Source organism: Cyprinus carpio, chromosome A4 (genome assembly GCF_018340385.1).
Source record: "Cyprinus carpio isolate SPL01 chromosome A4, ASM1834038v1, whole genome shotgun sequence".
Taxonomy (NCBI): Eukaryota; Metazoa; Chordata; class Actinopteri; order Cypriniformes; family Cyprinidae; genus Cyprinus; species Cyprinus carpio.
The window spans coordinates 28,568,225-28,575,510 of NC_056575.1; positions in this window are offsets into that span (position 1 = coordinate 28,568,225).

A 7,286-nucleotide genomic window follows, 5' to 3' on the forward strand; every position below is an offset into this window, starting at 1 on the left:
TCCCACAATCAATGATTTTATAAAGAAGTTAAATTGTACAAATTAAAATACTGGAAAGAGAATAACGACTGGCACACACCACAATCTTCGTTTGCAATAAACTTTAATAAACAAAGTTTTTCACATTTAAACAACTTTAATAGAGAATCACTTTATGAATGCATTACTTACTGCAGTGTAAGAACATAACATAATGCTCTATATTGACTAAAAGCTACGGTGAGTGTTCATTGTATGCTTAAAGGATTAGTTCACCCCAAAATGAACATTTCCTATTAATTTACTCACCCAATGCCATCCAAGATATCCATGTCTTTCTCTCCTCAGTGGGAGAGAAATTATGTTTTTTGAGGAAAACATGTTCTGGATTTTTCTTCTAACAATGTACTTAATTGGTTACCATAGTTTTTAAGTCCAAATCAAAACAGTGTCAAAAGTCGTTGAAGTGTTTAAACGGGCTGTACGCGATCACAGCTGAAGAAGCGGTTGTTATCTAGTGAAACGATAGGTCATTTTCAAAAATATCTAGTATTTATACTTTTTACCTTCAATAGTTTTGGATTGAGCTGATCAACAAACGGACAGGGAACTACATCACGTTGAAAAGGTCACACCGGCGCCGGCAGAAGTACCGCCCCACTGTTGACAATGCGACCGTACGTAGGAGAATAGTTCAAATACTATTGTTTGCCATATATATATATATATATATATATATATATATAATATATATATATATATATATATATATATATATATACATACATACATACAAGTCCTTCTCAAAAAATTAGCATATTGTGAAAAAGTTCATTATTTTCCATAATGTAATGATAAAAATTAAACTTTCATATATTTTAGATTTATTGCACACCAACTGAAATATTTCAGGTCTTTTATTGTTTTAATACTGGTGATTTTGGCATACAGCTCATGAAAACCCAAAATTCCTATCTCAAAAAATTAGCATATCATGAAAAGGTTCTCTAAACGAGCTATTAACCTAATCATCTGAATCAACTAATTAACTCTAAACACCTGCAAAAGATTCCTAAGGCTTTTTAACATATCATGAAAAGGTTCTCTACTCAAAACCGCAATCATGGGTAAGAGGTTAACCCAGAAGGCCATCATTGACACCCTCAAGCGAGAGGGTAAGACACAGAAAGAAATTTCTGAACGAATAGGCTGTTCCCAGAGTGCTGTATCAAGGCACCTCAGTGGGAAGTCTGTGGGAAGGAAAAAGTGTGGCAAAAAAACGCTGCACAATGAGAAGAGGTGACCGGACCCTGAGGAAGATTGTGGAGAAGGACCGATTCCAGACCTTGGGGGACCTGCGGAAGCAGTGGACTGAGTCTGGAGTAGAAACATCCAGAGCCACCGTGCACAGGCGTGTGCTTTTGAACCAGAAACAGCGGCAGAAGCGCCTGACCTGGGCTACAAAGAAGCAGCACTGGACTGTTGCTCAGTGGTCCAAAGTACTTTTTTCGGATGAAAGCAAATTTTGCATGTCATTCGGAAATCAAGGGTGCCAGAGTCTGGAGGAAGACTGGGGAGAAGGAAATGCCAAAATGCCTGAAGTCCAGTGTCAAGTACCCACAGTCAGTGATGGTCTGGGGTGCCATGTCAGCTGCTGGTATTGGTCTACTGTGTTTTATCAAAGGCAGGGTCAATGCAGCTAGCTATCAGGAGATTTTGGAGCTCTTAATGCTTCCATCTGCTGAAAAGCTTTATGGAGATGAAGATTTCGTTTTTCAGCACGACCTGGCACCTGCTCACAGTGCCAAAACCACTGGTAAATGGTTTACTGACCATGGTATTACTGTGCTCAATTGGCCTGCCAACTCTCCTGACCTGAACCCCATAGAGAATCTGTGGGATATTGTGAAGAGAAAGTTGAGAGACGCAAGACCCAACACTCTGGATGAGCTTAAGGGCGCTATCGAAGCATCCTGGGCCTCCATAACACCTCAGCAGTGCCACTGCTGATTGCCTCCATGCCACGCCGCATTGAAGCAGTCATTTCTGCAAAAGGATTCCCGACCAAGTATTGAGTGCATAACTGAACATAATTATTTGAAGGTTGACTTTTTTTGTATTAAAAACACTTTTCTTTTATTGGTCGGATGAAATATGCTAATTTTTTGAGATAGGAATTTTGGGTTTTCATGAGCTGTATGCCCAAAATCATCAGTATTAAAACAATAAAAAGACCTGAAATATTTCAGTTGGTGTGCAATGAATCTAAAATATATGAAAGTTAAATTTTTTATCATTACATTATGGAAAATAATGAACTTTTTCACAATATGCTAATTTTTTGAGAAGGACCTGTGTATATATATATAGTTTATTAAGAATACATTTAGCTATCACACAAAACTTGAGATTCACTTGCGAGTGCAGTTAAACAGTTTATTAGAATCAAAGCTGGCATTTTAGCATCATTTCTCCAGTCACATTATCCTTCAGAAATCATTCTAATATTCTGATTTGCTGCTCCAAAAAAAAAAGATTATTATTATCATTATGTCGAAAAGAGCAGAGAAGATTTTTTTCAGGTTTTTTGATGAATAGAAAGTTTAGAAGAAAAGCATCATTTGTAACATGATAGATGTGTTTATTATCACTTGTGTGCTGAATAAAAGTTTTAATTTCTATACAGTACAGACCAAAAGTTTGGAAACATTACTATTTTTAATGTTTTTGAAAGAAGTTTCTTCTGCTCATCAAGCCTGCTTTTATTTGATCAAAAATACAGAAAAACATGTAATATTGTGATATATTATAACAATTTAAAATAATTGTTTTTAACTTTGTTATACTTTAAATTATCATTTATTTCTGTGATGCAAAGCTGAATTTTTAGGATCATTATCACATGATCCTTTAGAAATCATTTTAATATGATGATTCATTATCAAAGTTGGAAACAGTTCTGCTCCTTAATATTTTTTCAGAACATGTGATACTTTTTTAGGATAGTTTGATGAATAAAAATTAAAAAAAAAAAAAAAAAAAAAAGAATGTTTTTAAAATATAAATATTTTGAAATAACAATATACACTACTGGTCAGTAATTGGGGGTCAGTAATTTTTTTTCTTTTTTTTTTAAATAAAAATCAATACTTATATTCAGCAAAGGATGTGTTAAACTGATAAAAAGTGATAGTAAAGAAAATATATTATTAGAATATATATTATTAGAATTTTTTATTTTTTTTAATAAATGCAGTTCTTTTTAACCTTTTATTCATCAAATATATTAGACAGCAGAACTGTTTCCAACACTCATAATAAATCAGAATATTAGAATGACTTCTAAATGATCATGTGATAGACTGGATGTTACATGTGACACTGAAGGCTGGAGTCATGATGCTGAAAATTCAGCTTTGCATCACAGGAATAAATTATTTTTTTAAAGTATATTCAAATAGAAAACTATTATTTTAAGTTGTAATAATATTTCACAATATTACTGTTTTTTTTCTGTATTGATCAAATAAATGCAGGCTTGATGAGCAGAAGAGACTTCTTTCAAAAACATTAAAAATAGTAATGTTTCCAAACTTTTGGTCTGTACTGTATATATACTGACTCCCAGCTTTTGAATGGTATAGTGAATATTGTTACACTTGGAGTAAGACTGCAGTAATGATGCTGAAAATGTAGCTTTGATCTTAGGAATAAATTACATTTTAAAATATATTCAAATAGAAAGCAGTTATTTTAAATAGTAACAAAATATTTCACAATATTACTGCTTTAGCAAATTGACATTTTTTTCACCCTTTTTTTCGTGTAGCTCAGTGCATTCCGACTAATTTTGTACCAGCATGGATCACATATGTTTGTTGCAGCTGGTTCTGTTCTGAGATGTCATGTCTCTTTTTTCAGAGAATAGAGGCGATGTTGCTCTTTTGGTCCTTCACCTTCTTCTTCCTCCCACTGTATACAGAATTGGTCAGAAGGTCTTTCGACCATCCATTGACGAAGCTAGAAAGGCATTCATTGATCTTCAACCAGTGAGTATAAAATCAAATAATTGCCAATTAATGTGCATTGTTTAATGTTTATTTGCTGCACTGTAGCCAGTGCATCAATTAAGAATGTCTAGCCAGTGCATCAATTTATGATTGTGTTTTATTAAATTTATGTTGTTTATAATACCAGTTGATAATGAAAATAAACTCCAACAAGGTAATGAGCACAAAGAAGAATGACCTTGTGGGGGTTGGTGCTGACTCCTGAATTTGCAGTGATAGCACTGGTAGAAATTAATATTTTCCAGTAAGTTTAAATGGATTTTTATCTTTATCAAGCCATTTTTTTTTTTTTCGATAAGTGTGCATCAATTTTTGAGTCAAATTCTTACATTTAACCAGTCAGTCAGAAGATTAATTATTTAGGGCTGTTGCCAAGCAAATTAAATCAGTATCAACAAAATTCATCTTTGCAATGCAGAGAAGACACAGAAGCTGCATCTGAAGTGACATTTAGATGCATTTACACACGTGTATTTATGATGTATTTATTTATTTATTTTGATGCAGCTCAGAGGAACATGGAATGCTATAACCTGCAGTTGCAAATACATAATGTTTAGATATTTTAAACATTTTTAATCATTTAAAAATGAAAAGAAAGGCTGCTTTAAATGTGAAATTAAAACTGCCAGTAGGTGGCATCAAGTCATTGTTAATAAGTGATTCATTGCGATTGAACTGAATCATTTAAATGGTTGATTTATTCAGGAACAAAAACGCTGCCATGTTGCTCAGAGACAAAACAGTGCTGTGGCTGTGTTTGGAATTGTTTTTGTTGTTGTGAAAAATCAACCAAAAACAGGAAAAATGGTGTCAAAAACGTTAGCTTCTTAATATTAACTTTATTGTTTACTGAACTGTTGTATAAAATCAATCCATGTACAGGGCTCTACAGTGCGACCATTTGTGACTGAAAACTACTGCGTGTGACTGAAAAAATATTTAGGAGCACAAGTCTGCGACTGACCCGATCAGCATATTTGTGTTTGCGCTGAGGAGAGCTTAAAAGGTTTCTCCGTGTTTTTGCAACATTGAGTAATGTTTCACAGACATATCTCACGAATCCTTTCATAAACAAAGTGTAGAGAGATTTAATTAGAGATTCATTGTGCAGTGTTGATTACCTGTTGATTTAGCATTTTCTGTCATATTAAATTTTAATTGTCAGTCATTTCACTGTCTAATTAAATAGTTAAATGTAAAAATGTAATAGTTAAACAGTTTTTGCATTTGCTGAAAATTAAAAAAAATTAAAACAATTATATGTTATGCAGTTTGTCACTGGTACAAATTTGAACATATATTTGTTGTCGGTTGATATTAAAAATGAATTTTAACAGTATAAACCTGTATTTTTCATGATTTATTAATCTATGATTGTCTGGTTAATTGTAGGCGAAATTATGAGAAAAACCCAGAATAGCGAACATAAATGGTAAAAATGACTATATCTTGGGTTTTCTCAACAACCCATCCTGCTGGGTTATAGTGTGTAACCCAGCAGGCTGAGTTACTTTAACCCAGCATGTGTTCTGTCCAATATTTATCCAGACCCGCTGGGTAACCAGTTGGGTTATTTTTAACCCAGACGTTTTTAGAGTGTATGCTTAAAATAAATCTTGATTTGTGATGTTACCAAGTGTTTGTGAAAAGTATTCATCCTACTCCCAGTTCATTTCTTATGGCATATTAATCAGAATTAACAATGGCTGTGTCTGAAACTGCCTACTCAATGAGTAGGTACTTAATTTCATTAAATACTTACTTAAAGGTCCCCTGAAATGCTTTGAAACAAGCAGCATTATTCTATGTGTTGACATCATATTAACTGAAACAGGAAGACAGGACAGGACATATCAAGCAGCCCCACCCCTTTTTTATATAGCCAATAGCATTCGTTTATACCACAGCTTTGCCCGACCGTTCAGAGCTGTTGAGCTCCGTAAAGCTGCATTTGACAGGGTATGACAGCCACAATCATATCCATATTGCTATGAAATATAGCATTCTGTGTAGAATTAAAATAGGGGAAATCTGTAATAGGCAGTATATTCTGCAAGGTGTATGTAAACTTTTGACCACATCTGCATCACCTAAGAGATGAATTAACGTTACCTCAATCATCAGGGCAACATCATAGCAGAATGCAGATGTTCCTTCACACTTCCCATAAACAGCAGAATTCCTGACCACACCATCTTCACTGACCCTGGGCTTTAAAAATAGATGACATTTTTACAAACATTTATTATTCCTACTTTACAGGGAATAAAACATACATTTATAAATGACCAAAAAACAGGTAAATATCCCAAAATTGATTTTACCTTTTAAATAAAAAATAAAATTAAAATTTCTAAAAAAGCTTCTCTCACACATCTACATGAAGTATGTTCCTGTATTTACTACGGCTGGCACAGAAAGGCTACTGTCCTCAGACTTTGGTTTGTTACCTGTAAAATATATGATGATTAGAGGGGGGTCTGTAAATGCACAGGAGGGAATATATTACTTGCAAATGGAAAAGATTCAAAGCAGTTAAAATCCGTAGGTACAGTGACTTTATATAGCACTTTTAGCTTGTCATGTGTGATCAGGGTGAGCTGACTAGGCAACAATTCATTAAAAAACTTCTAATATTACTTATCTCCAGTAACAAAACCTGTACTGATCCTGCAAAATGAATGAGTAACTCCAGATAAGTACAAAAATAATTTTTTTTTGAAAGGTGTGTAGTTATGTAAATTATATATCTTCAAATGCAAAAAGAAAAAAAACAGCATTATTTTTAGAGGTGGCTGATATATTGAATATTGTTTGTGGTTATTATTTCTATTGTTTACATTAAATATTACAAGATTGGATCTCTGAATTTTGTACAGTAGCGTAAAATTGAAACTTAAATCGTTCAGTTCAAATAAAATATTGTATTCAGCTGCCAATTTATTTGTTCCACACACGCGGTCATATTCCGATATCAGAATGCAGTCAGAGATAAATTACGTGATTAATTCACCTCCTGAGCTCATGTAGCAAGAACTGCAGTGTTATGGTGAAAGTCAGAATGCAGTCAAGACTAAATTAAGAATAAAGAAATCTTCTATCAAGATATACTTACTTGATTCATCATCTGCTACGTAAGCTGTGTCCCAAACTGAAGTGCGTGGACTCCGGAGTGCACATTTGAAGTGCGATTTCATCACAACGGCGCGACGAAGGCTGTCCCAAACTGAAGTG